Genomic DNA, 19,317 nt, shown 5'->3' with positions numbered 1-19,317 from the left:
AACCTCACTGGAGAATGGATAACCAAACATCATTAATTCTGAGTATTACTTTTTTGGACTCTCGTATGTTTGTACAATGAATTGATTTAGGTTGGTAGGAGTCTTGATGTTAATCAAAACATGACTTCACTGTCCTGTAGCCTGCTAGCTTAGGCAACTTACCACCACCAAAACAAAGCATCATTCAGTGCTCAAAAAATAATAAAAATAAATTTTAAACAATCTATCAACAAAACTGTCAGGAACTATTGCTCCACTTTGTTTGAAGTATCATTTCTTTCTGACTACTGTTTCTGTCTCTGATTCATTGTACAAATCCTGGAGTCAAGTCACTTTAAGTTTTTTCCACTTTTTTATGTGAAGCTGCGCAGGGAATTTGTTTTCAAGATATTGTCAAGCAAGTCTGAATAATTTTATCCAGCTTACTTTTTAAATGTAATTAGTTAGTTGGTTGAAGTTAAAAATTTAATCCATGCTCTTCAATGGCTCCTTAAATGACAGAGAATCGGAGGGAGCACTCCCATGTACCAAGCCAAACCAGCTGTATGTTTTTGAAGCATAGTTTTCACTTTGATAGAATGAAAAGGTTTTAATTCCATGTTTCTTTAACTTACAATAAAAGCTGATTTCACATCTAAGAGAGTGGGATGCCACATAAGAAGCCACTGAACCATTTGAGTCTGAAATTTCAGCCCTTCTCTGCTTTGCAGCCATCTTATCAAGATATGATCTGGTACGTACCTCCTGCATGAGAGAGTTCCCTCTTCATGAAACTCTTTTGGTGAGGATCCTGTCCTTGTACTCATTTTGCTAGAGCAGAAGGGGAGAAGTGGGAAACAGGCAGAATTGTTTCTTCTCCCAGACAAAAGAAAGCTGCTGTCTTACAAGGCTGGGAATAATGGTATTGCACTACGGCTTTACATCACATAATTGCCTAAAGTTCCTTGGACACTGATAATGCAGGGCCTTCTCTACAATTAATGTACTTAAGGTGAATATAGTAATTTGTTTTTACTGTATTTTCATATTACTGCACCCGGTCCTTGGGCATTTAAGGGTTCAGTGTGGTTGGCACAAAGTAAACTCAAGAATTAGCTGGGAGCATTTTTTTGTATATAAAATGGACTTTGTTAAAAAGTGACATGAAATGTTAAACATTTTGTTTGTTCAAATATCTAAGTGACTAAACATTTGAACTTGACTTCAGAACATGAATCCTTTCACAGCAAAATATAGTGTGCTGAGGAATTTTGCCTATAGCTATGGTATGAATGAACTAAATCATCCCATAAAAAAGACACATTTATTCCATCTTCCACTGAACATGTAAAATAAAGGAATTCATATATTATAGCAAGCAAGCTTTTATTCAAGCAGTGAAATTTTACTGTTTTGTTTTATGATTAGTACATTTGGCCACACTGGTATTACCAGCTTCTTAATTCCTAGTTACTGCTCTGTTTTTAGCTCTGCTAACTTTAGTACAGTTCAGAGAGATTTGAGAAACGGAGTAAAAGAAGCTGCAGAAGCAGCTGAAAGAGTTTCACTCCAGTGGGCTGAAAGTTCACTCAGGTGAGCTGAAAGGAACTTTCCAGGTACGAAACCGTTGGATAGAGGTAAGGGACACACCAAAAATCTGTCAAGCAAATGCTAAATATGCTAAACTGCCCTTAAGTTAGACCCTTAAAGTTGAAAATGACAGCTGAAACCACAAAGGCCTTTTTGAAAAATTTCTGCTGTTAAAACAGAGACATGATTCCTCTTGGATAAAAATCCACTATGGCTATAAAAACCCTGGTCCCATCAAAGCTCAGCTGCAGTGCTGTATCGTGTAGCTGTGAGTTGTTAGAAACACACTGAGGCTCTGAAGCTGCTGCAGAACATTCAGCTCCAGGAGGCTTACAGGACAGAAAGAATGTGCTAACAAAGCTGCTCTAGATGCTGTGATAACACTGAATTTCATCTACAAAGAAATGGTTCTGAGCACTGTACAGAAAACATTCTGTTTTGTGAACTGCCTGAATTACAGTTCTGCAACAGGGCAACTTGAAGACAGATTAGTTTGCTAGTTACATACATACACTTAAAACTTCTGAAGCTTTAGGGAAAGATGTGTCTCCATGAAAGTGGCTGTCTTTTTCCGACAGGCTAAGCAAATGAAATTGAAGAATACATTATCTGGATTACATCACTGTAAGGGCAAACAGTAAGGACACTGTAAGGACAAAGTATTTGCATTTTAATTAAGTTATAGTGTGTCTATACACTACCACAATCACAGTGAAATGAAAGTTTCACGTGAAACACAGTATTTTTATTCGTTGGCCCCAGGTGCTCTATATTGCAAGACTGCTGCTTGTCTAGACACAAAACCGTGACTAACTGATGATTAATTAGCTTAACTTATGCTCTCATCAAATTCATTACTTTCCTAAGTAATTTCTTAAATGACTTAGCTCATGTAGGCAAACTTGGGCAATTATTGACATAGTTCAAATTATTAAACACTTGTAGCAGAAAGGCTCAAAGAAATACAATCACACTGAAGTCTTACCAAATGTGAAGTTTTCTCTGGGGTCACAGGCAACAGATTTTTCTGGCTCCACAGAGCTTTCAGAATCTGTTCCACATGGTGTGTGTTTGGTCCTTGTTTTGATAAGGGAAGATTGAGGGACTTACCCAGGCAATTAGCAAGGCATGGTTGGAACTACCTGTATTTATGGCAGTTCCCAATGCATTTAACAGACAATACTGACAGTAAATCCCTTCTCAGTTTAAGCAGTGTCTTAATTCTGCCACTGCTTGCATTAAATGCTAGGAAATTTGGATCAAAACCTCGACTACAGTTATGATCTAGAAATACTTTCTGTATGTGATTGTTACCATCTGGGTCAACAGCTTTGTATTTTGTCAAATATCAATCACAAGTGGATGAGACTGTACTCCAGTGAAAAACAGGACCATCCCAATATAACTCTTATTCACCTTTCAAATTATGAGACTCAATTAATTAATATTTTTAGAAAGTTTTTAATGATAAGTTGCTATAGAAATCAAAAATATTTGCAGGCCATAGAAATGTTTTCTTCAGCACAATTAAGATATTTTTCTTGTTACATTTTCTCTAGTTATGTCTCTGTCTTGTCTCTGTTTCATGTATTTTCTTTTCCATTGTCTAACAGAATGTTTGAGGTTTCTGGTGTCATTTATACACAAGCTGACATTATAGTTTTAGAACCTCTGCTGCTTGAAATAGGACCTTTGAAGGGAAAAGTAAAAATACAGAAACTAACATGAAGTCATAAAGAATCTTACAGAATTATCCAAAAGTTTATTGTTCAGAATTCTCTGCTCTTGACAAAATAAAACCAAGGGCCTCTAGGAATAACTTTATTGGAAGTGCCTCTATCAGATATGGAAGCATCATGCTTTAACTGAGCAACTTTCACAGCCACCATAAACCGCTAAGACTTTACTAAGTCTGAGCCTAGGCTTTCAAGTTTAGTCTAGAACATATGTGTCTCACTGTCATGTGAAGAAACTACATATGCATGAGTGCTAAAAGTTTGGAGAAATTGAAAAATTAGTGCTGGAGTGCTATTTCATACTACAGGCCAGGTCACAGTTTCAGCCCAGGATTGATGCAATGAAGTCTCTTCTTGTGAAGCACATTTTAAAGATGAATAGACATCTTTAAGATGGGTTACTTGTTGACAGCCTAAAAGCATTTATCCTATGAAAACTAAATAAAGCACTAAAGTCCCCTTAATCTATAGCTATCTAGAATTGACTTTTCTGTTTGAACACAACTCCATCCAACTCCTCCAGTCACTTCAAAAAGTCATGTTGGCTGAAATTGAAATATTAAAATAAAATAAAATAAAATAATTTTAAAAATTAAAAAAATATTTTAAAAACAGGACCAAACTGTCTGGAATCTTGTAGCACAGTGCCTCCTCTAATAAATCGCAAACTCCTCTTCTAGAAAAATGGACCATGGTTCAGAAGTAATTGTTTCATTCCCTCCACCTCTTGTCACCTGTCAGATGGATTGCCAGCGAAGCCAGCTCCACTATGGGTTTGCCAGAGCAGCGTTGAGCCAAAGTTAATAAACCCCAGCTGGATACAGGTCGACACCCCCAGCCTCTGTGTTTCCCAGGGAGCTGGTTTACTATGGAGCCAGATAAGATTTATATGGGCTTATGATCTCCAGTCCTGTGTAACTCAAAAGCAGCTATACTGATTATAGAGTTGAGATGCTCCTGGAAGAACTTTAGAAACATTCACGCAGCTCTCTGCTTCATCTGATACCTGTGGCATGAATAATCTGCAACACATGGATAATTAAGTGCTGACTGTATCCTGCTTCTGAATGGGGGCACAACCAACATACCTAGTGAGGCAGTGCTGAGACAGAAAAATTTAAGAGCTCTGAGCTGAAAAGAAATTAAAACCCTTCTTTATTTCTAGGCTGTCAGCAACTTGTTTTGCACAGAAAAACAAGACTGAATCTTGTTATTTAAAGGAAGGTTGGATTCACCTTCATGCATGGGATTAAGCATGGGGATCTATGAATCATTTCAGGTCTATTTTGACCACTTGTCAGTGCTCCATGGGTCTTGGGATCAGCCTCTCTCGTGGTATGAACACGGCCCTGAGGCCTCCATCATACTTAGTGCTAAACAAGTATGGTACTAATCATTATTTGGAATTGTTCAAACTCTACAGGACTAGCTCTCTGACTTCTGGTTTTAATATTTTCATTGGAAATGAGTAAGTGTAATTGACTTATGTAATGCTTAATGGGAGTAAGCATTACTAAATGTTTACTGACCACCCTGAATAACTTAAATATGAAAACAATAACCTAGAGTTACTTGCCTCACGAATACAGCATATATATCCCTCCTGCGATAGGTAAATAAAGGTAAGTTAACCATACACTGGATTTTAATTACACCTGATGGCTACATAACAGAATAGCAATTTATTCATGTTACAATCACAACAGTTTTAATTCAATTACTGTCTACTTCACACATACATCTGCATCTGCTTAAATGATTTCACAGGATAGGATTCACCTCTGCACTGCAGACATCAAGATTTAATTCTCAAAATGTTTTTAGGTGTTTAAGCTCTTACGACAGTCAGAGGACAATCTAGCCTGTACTGTTGGGGGAACCTTTTCCCCAATAATTTTTGGAAATTATTTCCCTGTCCAGGTGCAGCTCTCCAAGCTCCACTGGCTGTATTGACTCAAACACTACTGCCTATAATGGGAGTGCAGATATTCACATCCTAGCACCTATGTCTAGGTGTCTTGATCCAATGCAGTAGATGAGGTAATTGGTGTAATTTTCTGAGCTATTGCCTTACCCTTTTTACAGAAAAGATATTGAAAAGTGCAAATTTGAAAGTTTTAGGATATAATCAACCTACCATACATACATAAATTAAAATCTCCCTGGTGATGCTCCTTCAAGTTGTATGCAAAGGTACAATTATTGTACAAGTACAAAAGTGAAGGAAGAAGAGGAAGAATATTAAATAGTCACACTGGGGAGTTTCATACATTTTCATATTTCCCAGCTTGTGACTGGGGAAGCAGTGATTGTCACAAGGCTAGAAGTTACACTTATGTCTTCATCGACATCTACTTACAAGTGCACATACATGCTTTATGTTCCTTTCTTATGCATGCATTTCAAACTTAGTACACTTATTTTCTCATAAAGAAAGAGAAAATATATTAATGCTTTGCAATCTGCAGTTCAGATGAAAAATACAGGCTTGTATTCAGAAGCAAAAATTGTAAGCCTGAATTTTGTCAATACAAGCAAATAAAGCTGTTGCCATTGGAAGAGTGACACTGACATAAGACTACAGTTGCAGTACTAAAAATATTTATTTACTGCTTTTCCTTATGCTTTAGGGAGCTCGTGCCTGAATACCCAATGCTACTGCAAGGGAAAGCATGGCCAGTTTTGTCTTCTAATATGTTTTACTTTCTTCTGAAACCTAATGCATCAACATACTAGATGGTGGTCTGCTCCCCTTTCTTTGCTCAGCTGTGCTAAGCAGGCTCAGGGTGGTGTGCAGATCCCAAATTTTTCTATGAAAAGCTTGAGGGCAAACTATATTGCATTTTCAGGTTGTATTTAGTCTCATCTTTTTGCTACTTATATTTCTTTTTGCCAGTTTTACACCTTCTGCAACTTTCTACATAGATAAAAATGCAACCAAGAAGAGAATAAAAAGGAAAATAGAGAAAATCTATGGATTTTAAAGTTATGCAAACTTTGTTAAGAAAAAATGTGACTAAAGGAAAAAGAGAAGAGGTAGTAAAACAAATGGCACAGATGTGAGAAAGGCATGTCCATGTACAAATCTGTGCTGATTAAGCTAATCAGGTTCAGCTAAATCCTTGTATAGGCACTTCTAGGAACTGTGACACATATACAAACAAATTAACAATCTCTGTCAGTACTTGGGTCACTACAGCATGAACCAATGTGCTTTTCAGCAAGTATGCAACAAATCATGTCAGTGGCCTTTCAGAGAAACTCAGGGGCTTAACTTCACAAGAGCAATTAAAATAATCCATACCTATCATGCTGCACAGCTTAAGATACCTCAAGTTCTTTGGAGACCTAGTGCTGGGCTTCTGGGTCTGCTCAGTTGTCACCCTGTCTGTGTTGCACTAATTGCTTGAGATCCTGCCTTTTAGCTAAAGCTGTTTGGGAGATGCAAAACAGGCATAATTCTCTAAAGGACTCCTATTTGTGAGGCACACACTGTTCATGGAAAATTCATGGGATGCTGGGGATCCATCAGAAACTGGAAGTCTCAATTTCAAGTGTTCTTCTTTGTGATGACATCTGGAGATCCAGCTCCAGTCCCAGGAGTGTTCCTCAGTCACCAGGCAATGGTGACAAGAGGTTAAATACACATCTCCTAGGAAAGCTGGTCCTGGTAAGATCCATATGAGGGGGAGCAGGGGGTAGGGTGGGGGGCCTTTAGTTCTGCAGGTTAGATCTCTTGATGTGGTGATGGGCTGCTGGCATTTTTGAGACATTTCTGCTTCTTATCAAACAAAAAATTTGGGATAATGTAGAAAGAGCCTAGGAGCAAGCACTGAGACTGAGGAAGGACATGACTTCAGGCTCCAAGCATCTGTTTCTCAGAGAAGACTGACTGTATCTATGTTTGTGCAAGAGACAGCTATCTGGAGTATCCAACCCCTTGTCATCCACTATAAGCTGTTATCATTTCCCCTTGCTAAGATCTCAAGCTGTGAGGAAAAAAACCTACCCCACAGATTGTAGGTGTCAGATAATACTTAGCAAATTCTGTTCCCAGAGCATTCTAACCTAAACTCCCTTTATTGCCTTTTGCCTCAGAGAACAAAACTTCTCAAAGCACTCTTCACCACTCCAATGCACAGGAGAAGTCATGTGTACTCTGTGACTGTTTGGGAAGTTTTAGGCTCCCATCTGAGTGGCTTAATGTATTTTCTGATTACCTGTTAGAGATGACTCACAACGTTGTGTAAATCTTGGTATTGTTACACGACTTATTTTGTCACTCAACAACCCAGGAAGGAGCCAGGAAAGCAGCACTTCAGCTCTGCTCCTGAGTTTCAGCTATTTGATCAGGCTTCCTTCCTTAAGACTGCTGCTTGCAAAGTTTCACAAAAGCTGTTGTTTTCTGTAACTGTAATTGTAAGTCTAGTTTGACCTACCATACCTAAATATATTTTAAAAAAATGTTCTTAGAGCTAAATATATAAATGACTCTTTCTTTTTCTGATCAAGAAGAAATTTTCCACCCATGTAAAAATTGTTTGCTATTTCGCTAAGGGCATAAACATTCCTTTGGGAGGTCTGAACTAAATGAGGCTGTAGATTTCAGAGCTGGAGGTTTAATAATTCCCTCAGCTGTATGCTCAAAGGCACAGGGCCCTCTTGGGCAGAGGCTACACTTTGCCAAATTCATTGAATGAAAGCTAAAAAGACCCTGATCCACTCAAACACTGAAACAACTTGTCATTGCTTGCACTGTCAGTACCTGAAAACATGTGACCTTTGCTGCTGGCAAACTAACATCTTATAGCCCAGAGGCACATCAAATGAGCTTAACACAGAGTCAGTTTGACACTAACATTAATCTAGGGCTTGTGGACTTAGGAGAATCACAATTTTTTTTTTTTTATAGCTTGAAGGAGGCCAAACATCTCCTTTTATTGAAGCAGTTTTTCAGTTTTCTCTGCAGTTTTAACAACATATATTATTCTATTGCTCATTATCCCCTTTTTTAGTTTGCTAGCATCCATAAAATTACACATCACTGAAATGGCTGCATTTCATTGATGGGTGAAATCATCCCTCTTGTTTTCTTCATATAGTGAAGTAACAGTGCAACATGAAAATGTTTACTTTATTTATACTTACAGAAAGGACCTGCCTACAAAAAGAAAAACAAAACAAAACAAAAAACTAGACAGTGAAACATCAGAGCCAGAAACCTCTTATGCCGTTTATAGGCAGAAAGTGCACTCATTCCAAGTTTGCATTTTAAAACTGATCTATAGAACATCTTTGCCACTGTTCAATACACAGATCAAGAATGCACATTAACTATTATCCTGCACTGAAAATTCAACTTGTAAAGTGATGCCTTCTTACTCAGCAATATTTGTTTGTTGAATAGCAATTTTGGAACTAATGCAAGAGCAAAACCAGAAGAGTTTTCCAAAGACAGATGTCTCCTTCAGCTGTTATCATGGTGACAGTCTAATGAGTAACTCCATATAGGACATCTAAAATTTGGAAGCAGAAAACTTTTTCTACAGAAATGTATCTAATGTAGTCCATCTACCTTTAGTAATAGTGATTTCTAAGATAGAAGTTATGTTTGTAAACTTGCTTGCAGAAGCTGAGTAGCTTTAACAGGGTCACTGTAACCACCATGAACCAATGAAGACATGATACCTTTATGATACTGATCTTATGACAGAGTTGCACATTATTGAATATCACCACAATTTTTTCAGAAGTCAGTAGAGCTGTTCTATCTTTCATATATTCCTGGAATGAGACTCACTCAGCTCTCTCTTACCACCATTTTTTCTACCTCTAAGTATTGCTGTATTGTCTATTCCAGTTAACAGCCTGTGAGTTAGATCTTTGTTAATGCTGTATTTCAGCATCATGCTTCACCCTAATTTCTCTTTATTTTAATCCCAGCCTATGCTGTGTGTGTGATACAATATTCAGATTGGAAGAAAAGTCAACAGAGAGTTTTCTCACCAGACCCAGCTGAAAATTGCTATGCACCTGAGAATCAGATCATGCATTCTGAAGTTGTTACAATAGCTGCTGGTACAAGATAGAAGGAAAAATAAAAATCACCACTTCCACCCCAAAATATTTTTTAAAATGCACATATTTTATATGGTTAAAAATGTATCATGATCCTGTTGAGTACCTTGAGGCATAATATACAGCCACTATGTTCTGAACACGACAGAATATAATCCTTCTGGAATTTTAAGTGCAACCTTAGCATTAGGCTGTGTAAACACAGTTCACCACTTCCATGGCATCATGGCCATGGGGATATTTATGAATTTATCTAAATCACAAATTAAATTCAAAGACTAAGTTTTCACACAAAAACTGTTTTCTTTTGTTGTCTTGTGATTATTTCAATAGTTATGCAGAGCTTTAAATATTCAGGAACACACAGTGTACATGATGGTTTAATTTGGTACCATTTAAACTATGAAGTGGGGAAGGCCTGCTGCCTCAATGAAAAAGTTAATGTGTGTATAAGAATCTAAAAATGCTGGTAAAGAATGTTTTCATTTCAGTTACAATTACTGTGTCATCATATCTTTATTTGCTTTCAATTTGTTGCATGGTTGAACATTGTCACTCAGTCATGTCTCTGGCTATTTATAAATATAAATTTAATGGCCATAAAGACCTGCTTTGTTAATCAGTGTTTATATTTTATTACCTTAGTCATCTTAACTTACGTCTCACAGGATTTCAAAATCACATAGAATCTCTGATCACTGAGGGGTCAGAGGAAGCCTTCAGTGGGAAATGTTGTGGCCTGCAGCTTCCAGGATCAGTTCCTGGAGATAAATGTGCTCCCTGTGTGATACATGGCTGTTGAGCCATGAAGCCTTCTCTGTGGCATGGATGAGCATCCCACTACTGCATTACCCAAGCACTTCACAATCTTAAATGTATCTGTCCTGTGAGATGGTGAAGCAATGTTTTCCCTGTGGTATTGGGTGTAGCACTGTCGCACAGAAAGTCTTGCCCAGAGCAAGAAGGTGGGACTAGATTCCTCTAAATACCAGCTTATCCAACTAACTAGGGCACCAGTTTTCTCACTGAAGTGTAGCACCAAAGAAGCTGAGAAGGGGATATCTCATGTACAGAGTCTCATACATACACCTCTCTCTCCTCTGTACAAATTCCTATATATTAGGAACCACAAAACTGGCTGGAAACCCATGAATCTTTCTTCTACACGAGGAATAAAGTGTGAAACATGGTTGAATTCTTCCCCAGAAGTAAGGAGGCAGTAGGGAAAATGATTACAACTTGAGGCAACAATAAGAAATTATGTCTTATGTTAAACTGCAAGGCAACTACAAATGCTGGAAAGTTTTACCATTAGTGTTTCTTGGCCCTGAGTCAGTAAGCTGCTTCATTGCTATGTCAATAGCACATATATATAAACATATGTCCAAATACTTTTCTCACTGCATGTAGATTTAAGCAGTTGCAGATACATAATTTCTTTCTGGATGTCCAAAAAAGTCCTCTGTGAAAAAATGTTGCCCATATACCCATATACCTCACTCAAAAAACATTTACAGTTTTAATATGGATCTCACCACTTGTGTGGCATTAGGCAGTTCTGCCTGTTTTTTTCATGGTTTTGCTTTAACAGTTTTCCTTTGTCATTTTGGTCTTAATGTGTAAGTCACAAAAGAGTTTCCTTTCTAGTATTCTTTTCTTCCTTTCCCAGACTGTATCATGTGATCTAGTTCCCATGTGCACCTCATGAAGATCAACGAGCCCAAGTGCAAGGTCCTGCATGTGGATCAACCACAAATATGGACTGGGTAGAGAAAGGATTGAGAGCAGCCCTGAGGTAAAGACTGGGTTGACAAGAAATTCAGCATAACCCAGCAATGCGCACTTTGAGCCCAGAAAGCCATCTGTACCCTGGGCTACATTAAAAAGAGAGTGGCCAACATGTTGAGGGAGGTGATTTCATCCCTCTACTCCACTCTTGTGACACCACACTTGGAGTGCTGCATCGAGCTCTTGGGGTTCTCAGCACCAGAAGGACATGGAACTGTTGGAGCACATCCACAGGAGGGACATTAAGATGATGAGAGGGCTGGAGCACCTCTCATCTGAAGACAGGCTGAGACAACTGGGATTGTTAAACCTGGAGAAGAAAATGTTCCAGGAAGAACGTTTGTTAGGGCAGCCTTTCAGTACTGAAGAGCTGGAGGGAAACATTTTACAACCATGTAGGAATGTAGGACAAAGGGAATGGCTTTAAAAGGCAAAAAGAATCAATTTAGGTTAGATATTAGGAAGAAATTCTTCTCTGTGAGGATGGTGAGGCACTGGAACAGGTCACCCAGAGAAGCTGTGGATGCCCTATCTCTGGAAGAGTTCAAGGCCTGCTTGGATGGGGCATTAAGCAACCCAGTCTAGTGGAAAGTGCCCCTGCCCAGGGCGGGAATTTGGATTTAGATGATCTTTAAGGTGTCTTCCAACCCAAACCATTCTATGACTATGATTCTACAATAATTAAAATCCAAATTATTTTATTACGTTGCATTTTTGCAAGAAAAATGTTGAGATACTTTTGGATCAAGTTACTGGCAGTTGAAGAGTATGGCTGAAAAAACCCCACAGTTCTTAAATGTTCATCTGATGGGAAATCTTTGGGAGGAGGTAGAGGAAATAATGACACATACAATCCTTCTACAAAATCCACCTTAAAAACATTTCTTACATGAAATATTATTTTTATCAGACTGTGCATCTTTTATTTTGGTGCCCTTGCATGGTTATATTTCTCCAGTAAGTAATGACTGATACTGGACAGGAAGGAAGTGACTCGCTCTTACAGGGAAAAAAACCTACCACCTAAATGTAGGAAAAGGTTCATAAATACTTCCAGAAAGTAGCAATTCAACAGCTTGATCTTGAAATCCTAGGAGTAAACTTAGAAAAAAAGTTCCTGCCTTCATTTTGGTGCATGTTGGAAAGGAAGCTATTTGGATCCCTTTTACTCTTGCCCGCGTCTCTTTTCCCGAGCACACTCTGAGCACGCTGCCCATCGAACTGCTGACCGCCTGTTCCTCATTAAGGCATGCGGTGCAGAGAAACATGCCAGCAAGAAAACCAATGAAGCAACACAATCAGCAGCTGAGAACCCTTTCCCACTAAGTAGCAGGAGGAAACGAAGGAGAAAAACCTCATCCTTTCTCTTTGCAGCTCTACTGGTGTGAACTAATTTAATAGGGATGAGCAGCCACAAAGGCAAACAAGTTAAGTGACATGTGGTAGGTTACAGATATACTAAAAATGAAGCCAAGAATCTTCATTTTCACAGCTTCTAAAAGGAAAACTCTGAGATCACAGACTTTCTACTGTATTGACAGTCTGAAAAAAACTCCTTCTAGATCTTAATCAACAGTGTACATAGAGAAACATGGGACAGGCTTATGTGTGAGAGTGTGATGGGAAAGAAAACTAAATGGAAAAGGCTCAGGTCAGATCAGAAATGTGATGTAGGCAAGAAAGTCACAAAATGGAGAGGAAAAGAAGGGACAAATTTGCGTATTTTTCTAATATCTCATTTTTTCAGCTATAACAAATGCATTTAGGAGGACTCCCCCTTATCTTTCAGCTAATAATCCCCTTCTACATAAATCCACTTTTCCGAACTGAGAAACCTGACAACATAAGAGGAAAAAGAATCAGTTTTTTTTGCAAAAGTGGAATATGCTACTCAGAGAACTAAAGTCACTGATGGTAGAGATCACACAGGGGCTATGCAGAAGTCACTAGCTTCTTGTCAGTTTTGTTGGCAGATAATGTTTCTGTGAGTGCATGTCTGAACTTGTATAGGCATGCAATACAGAGATGCACCTCTCTGTATGTGTTAGAGGACTTTTCCTAAAGAACCTCCTTCTAGACAAGGGGAACACTTGGCAAGATTCTGGCCAGAGAAAAGCTTATTAGAGATTCAGTACAACTTGGCTGCATCCTGTGTAGGCAAATAATAACAATGAAGTTGTTATTTGAAGCACAGAAAAAGAAACCCTACAAAAAGACAGTAGCTCTGTTGTACACCTGCAAGCAGGACTCTCAGATGGGCCATCAGTGTGCACACAGTAAAACGAAGGGTGATGCACTGAACTGCAATAAAATGTTACGTTCTCCAAAGTTCTGTGCATCTGTTCCTCAGCTTCCCAGCCTCTCCTAGCAAACTACTGACTGTTGGGATTTTTCTGAATTATTCTGTGAGACCCATCTGACCATCTACCCGGGTTTCTCTTGGAGACACTGCTGATCAGCCCCACACTCTTGACTTCAAAGAGACTCACTCTCTTAAGTCTTGTAACATGCAAGATTTTCCAATTCTCATTTCAAAATCATGCTCATTGCAGATAGACTGAAATGGGTGTTTCAAGCTCTTTCACTTCCCAAAAGTAAGCTGGGAACCCTATATGTATATTTGGAACTGGAACTGGGATACATATGTGGACAGTAATGAAACTAGATTTCTAAAAATCTGACCCCAGGGTTCAGTAGAATTCTATTTAACTGAAGTTGGATTGTGGAATGTCAGTGGATAATGTGCCAGAAAAGTCTTTGCACTGAGTGTGTCATTAATAGATTATATACATAAGAGACATGATTTTTAGGCTTCAGGTCAAAAAGTTGCCTTTACATTTTTCTTGGAACTTCCCAACTATTTTATCCATGGTGCAAGTGATAAATATTCTAAAGGCATTCCTAATACTGACAAATATGAATTACATTTATGTACATTCACAGTTATAGGTTCATTGTATGAGACACTATGACCCTAAATCTGTAGAGAAAAGGTATGTTTATAAACATGTAGAATCTCTCTAGAACAGATAATTTAGTCAATGAAGAGTGAATCACTGAAGTTTCATGTTAGATAAAAAATATTCAAGCTTTAAAAAAAAATAAATTAACCTTTGGATCTGTAAAAATTGCTTGGAATTATTCCAATATAACATCCTTCTTAAGATTATTTGGGCTTCCTGCCTTTGATTGACTGGGAACATGACCAAAATGATCACTTGTCATTTCATTGAGTAGGACTGAAAGGTATGACAAATAATAATCCAATCCATTCTCTCTATCAAAATCAAGAGCACTCATTTACATCATATTATTTCATAACTCCCACTTCTGTGGAAATCTGTGGCATTTTCTTGGCCTTAGTCTGGTTAACCTCTTCAAGAGTAATGTAGGAAAATTATAGATAAACCTAGATAAATGTAGTAAAAATTTAGATAAAGCTGGGAGAGAAAATTAAGATGGAAATTAAGTTAATTACTAGAACACTGATGTAGGAAAGCTTGGATATTCTGATATGCTGCATGCAAGAAAATAATATCTGCTTTATATGGGACCATTATGCAGCCACACATCTGGAGTGAAAATAAAGCAGATTGAATAATCTTATGTTAATTCTAGTAATTATGAAACATTATCTGAAGATCTGGAAATTTAGATATTTTGTAATTAAAATAAACTATGAGCTAACATGTCAGAAAGTTACTGGTTCCAAGAAAATTCCATACAAAGACTTGCATGTGAAATAAACTTGATGCACACCAGCTGTCTTTCACTGCTAGCAATGTCTTAATTTTAAGTCCAAATTTACCTCTGCCACACATATACCTGCTATTAAATCACATGCATTTGCAAATTGTTTAACCAGAAATACCTTATGTAAATGAGGTGACAGAAAATAATATAGCTGAGGGGGAAAAATGAATCTCAGAGCATTTCAAACTTCCTGCTCTGTGTTCCGTCATGTGGCTTTATATTTTTGTTTGTTAAGCTGAGATGTATGATTTGATACTGAGTCTATTGCCATAATTCCAACATCACGAGGTCACCACACAACTTGCTATGAGTTCCACCTAAAAGTCAGCCAGACCCTGAAAGCGCAGAACTACCACAGATACTTTGGAATTGCTTTGGCAGAGTCACAGAAGACAGCTTGCAAAATGCTTTTTCTTTACCATGACCAGCTGCATACAGTGAGATTAGGTTCAAGTTTTCATAATCGTCATGTTCACATAAACAAGGGAAAATTCCAAACCATTATTTTTGCTTAATGTATATCTTTCCCTGCAGGAAAACTGCATTTAATCTTGGCATAACTGATGCCTATTAAATATTTCTTTTCATAAATGCAAGACACCATACATTTTTTCACAGGATATTATTCAATAGCCACAAAACACAGAATTCCTGGATGCCTTAAAAAATAGAAAGTTAATAGTACCAAACCTTGGACTGAAAAGCTATCTGTGTAATCATTCACTGGGTTACTAAAATGTGAAGGGTCCTTGGGTTAGTCTTGAGCCTTTAAAGTTTGGCAGAATAGAACCTCCAGATTTACTACAGCTTAATTATTGACCTGACATAATACTTAAACTAGGTAGCACAAGCTGATGGCTTATTTGGTTAAATTAATAACTGAATACACATATTATTTTTGTACCTTTGAAAATTTCCTGAAGTTAACGTACCTTGGTTAATTTTCATAGCATTGGATAGAATTCCATGTCTTGCTCAGTGAATTTATTATGGGCAAAACCTGCAAAAAGGGGAGAACACATTAATATTTATAACTACTACAGTAGCAACACATCTCTGTTCATACTGGGTTTAGAATTTATTTGCAAAATTTAACTTATTAGTTTCCATTTACTTTGCTGAATCACTCTATAGAATCAAGTTTATCCACATATAATTACCTTGCTTGCAAGTTAGCTTGTTGCTATAGTTAAAATAATTGAAACTTAGAGCCTTAATATACCCAGATTCTAATGAACAGTTCAAATACCTAGATGTCCATCACTAAATTCTATAGCTTGTCAGGATATTGTCTGAGAATATTTCTAATATTTTAATTGAAATTTCTGTTTTGGAGATACTTGTCTTAGCTTTCATAATTGTTCATTTGTCTTTTGCTAAAATGAAATAATATTGAAATCATATATAAATTAGCACAAAATATTCTATTTTGTCTTTAGGCATGCATCAGAGAGGTAGTATATGCTTTATTAGTCTGAATTCCTTGCTCTTCTTCTTCCTTGGGTAAAAACCAACAGGTAAATATCAACTTTCTCTGCTTCTGAATCATGCTACTATTAAGATTTCAGGTGTCATGGGAGGCTTCAGTCAGAAGGCTTCCCTAACAGAATAAAAGAGTGTTGCTTCATTTCTTTTCATGAACACAGGAAATACTTTGTTGACGTGAGCCATAGTTTCAGCCTCAACTAGGCACAAGTGTCTGACAGAAGAGACACCACCTTCCCCCAGCATCCTGGCAGTGAATCTTCCCTGCATGTGTCAGCAGAAACGCTCCTGGGGCTGAGGGGACCCAGGTGAGAGAATTAATCTGTCCAAGTACTAACCATGCCAGCCAAAATCATTAGAGCAAACCACCAAACAAGATTATTTTTCAGGTGGGTCAGCTCTTTCACTTGGCTCCCTGTGTTGTCACACTAGTTCCAGTGCTCTCACAAGAAAGGAGAACCAGGGGTCACCACCTCCAAAGTCAGCATGTGCAGCTTGAAGCCCTCGCCTTGAACACATGGACACTGAAACCACCAGACAGAGCTTTCCTGCCTAAAAATCAGCCTGTCAATTAAAAGGGCATCTCTCTAGACTTTCTCATGCTCTGTTCCTCTCCTTCTTTGACTTATTTTTTGACTGACTTATTTTTTAACTGACTTCTTTGACTGTCAGTCTGTCTGCTCCCCTGCTCCAGGATCTCTCTCCATCTGGTGCACCACCCTTCTAGGAAGAGCAGCCAGCCCCTGGCTGCCCAATGCTTGTGCACTCTTGAACAGCTCAGAGGGCTGACCTTGGTTTTTGAACCAACCAAGTCGTTCTTTATTGTTTCTTACAGCTGTTTGTAAGGGCAGTGGCAGAGAAGTCTACCTCTTTGAGGCTGGTGAGTGCACTTAGATTCTTCATTTCAGAACTTCTGAAAGGTCAAACTGAACCTTATTAGGAAAGCTCTGGTGACTTGCACAGACACCATCAATGCGAACAATGAACACAGATGGGGAGCATTATTTCAGTCACAGCTGGGTACCTGGGACCAAAAAAAAAAAAAAAAAACAACCCCAGGAAAACTAGGGCATTTATAGCTCCCAGGGAATGGAGTGGGAGGAGAAAAAGAAAGAGTGAACTCTCCCTTCAATAAACCCAAACTGGAGATAGTATAAATCAAAATGGAGGAGGCTGAAGTACATACAAGCCTAATATGCTACAAAATGAAATGTAACCTTTTCTTCTCTAATGCAGAACAGGTTAATACAGTGGCATAAACAGTAGACTCATTGTCTCAGTTAATTGGAAAGGATTGTGAATTTTAAATCATCGGTTTTTAGGCAGCCAAGATTGTGAAGGTCTGAATAAGTTTAAATCAAAAGCTGCCAGTATTTGGGAACTTAACAAATTACCTCATCGTTATTAGTATGCCATAAATAAGTACCTGCAGTATTGTGGTCCTCTAAATCTTATCTTTTTCTTACGCAAGAAAGAAATACTATAATTTTTTCCATTCTCAGTTCAGTCCCTTTTTTTCTGTAATAAAGAAACCTATAGTAATTGTAGCAATTTCTAAGCAATAAACTTAATAATATTTTGAAAGGAAAAAAACCCAAACAAATCATTATACCTATCACTTTACTTCTAGGAGTAAATCCCAGCACAGTAAGAAAAACATTGCATGCACGAATGTTTTTTTGAGCTGTCCCATAAACTTTACTGGGACCATGGTCTCAAATTTCAGCAGGAACCAGTTACAGCAAAATACATTGGTTCTGCAATTTTCTCCATTTATAAACAATTATTTTTCTTATTTAACTGTTTTCTTGAGAAGATTATACAGGCAGTATACAGTATCTTCAGAGGGCAATAGCTCTCTAAAGCTGCTTCTGCAGGTGCAAAGCAGAAATCCAGCAAGACTTATTTAGATTCCATCCAGTAAGTTCAGTTAAGCCTGCTTCCTAATAAATCAAAATACAAAACAATGTGTTGTTAGGTTTTCAGTATGGTAGTGGCTTTGAAAACCAGTAGGTCTTCTGCAATTTCACCTTGAAAATGTAAGCTCATAATCTGTGCTGAACACTCTTAGTGTTTAAAAAAGACATAGGCATGAAATAACTACAGAAGTGAAAATTAATGTTATTATTGTATTACATAATATGTGGCTTTGGATCTCTTTATTTGAAAGATTAGTTTTTCCAGCTTTCAATAATGTATTATTTTTGTTGTTTGGTTTCCAATTTTTTAGCAGGGTAGTAATTGTAGGATAGTCAGACTGAAGGGTTTCTTTGACATTGTCACTAGTTACTGTTGAACCTTTTTGCTCACCTTTGATGTCATATAAAGTTATGGGCAACTACTGAAGACTTGTCCTTCTCTCTGGATACCCTCAGCACCCTTGGGCATGTATATTGCTTGGGCCAAGAAGCTAGGAATTTAAAAAAGCACTCTCACAGTCAATGACCCTCAACACAACTTGTCTTTCCCAATGGCCACACAAGCTCTCCTTTGACCACATCAGAGGAGCCAGCAATGCTCTGCCAACCTTCGAGTGCCATAACTCTTGGGTGACCAGCACTAGGGATGGGTGAGTGCACCAGGGCACTTCCCACAGGAGCTGGTTGAATGAACAGGAGTGTTAGAACAACTTTTTTTTCCCACAGCAAAATCTGTGATATAATGAAAGGACAAGAAGTCAAAAAATACATGTTTTTACCACTTACTGTGTTAGCTAGACCAAGCCTCATGATGTGAGGAAATATCAGCCATCAGCTACAGTACAAGAGGATGTGAATGAAGATAGGTATGCAAATATTTCAAGGTGATTAAGCATATTATTCCTTCACTTTTAAAACATTAATGAGGTCTTACTCTGTTTTGTAACTGTTGCTTGTTGTAGCCACATGGAGAGGTGGGCTGTGATGTT

The 19,317-nt window shown here is 37.9% G+C and overlaps 1 protein-coding gene across 12 annotated transcripts in view; it reads right to left on the bottom strand.

Moving 5' to 3' along the window:
- SULF1 (sulfatase 1) overlaps positions 1–19,317 on the bottom strand; it is a 184,598-nt gene that overhangs the window by 82,035 nt on the left and 83,246 nt on the right. For 6 of the 12 annotated variants that reach the window (XM_064388748.1, XM_064388694.1, XM_064388703.1 and 3 more), the window contains one exon: positions 15,829–15,924. The exons of 1 other annotated variant lie outside the window; for it this stretch is intronic. The gene's annotated coding sequence lies outside the window, so the exon portion shown is untranslated. The remainder of the gene's footprint in view (positions 1–15,828; positions 15,925–19,317) is intronic. 5 more of the 12 variants (XM_064388755.1, XM_064388701.1, XM_064388711.1 and 2 more) reach the window with 1 other exon arrangement.

The sequence above is a fragment of the Passer domesticus genome, chromosome 1 (genome assembly GCF_036417665.1).
Source record: "Passer domesticus isolate bPasDom1 chromosome 1, bPasDom1.hap1, whole genome shotgun sequence".
Classification (NCBI taxonomy): domain Eukaryota; kingdom Metazoa; phylum Chordata; class Aves; order Passeriformes; family Passeridae; genus Passer; species Passer domesticus.
Note: the sequence above shows the minus strand (reverse complement) of the source record. Positions and strands in the feature narration are given on the sequence as shown.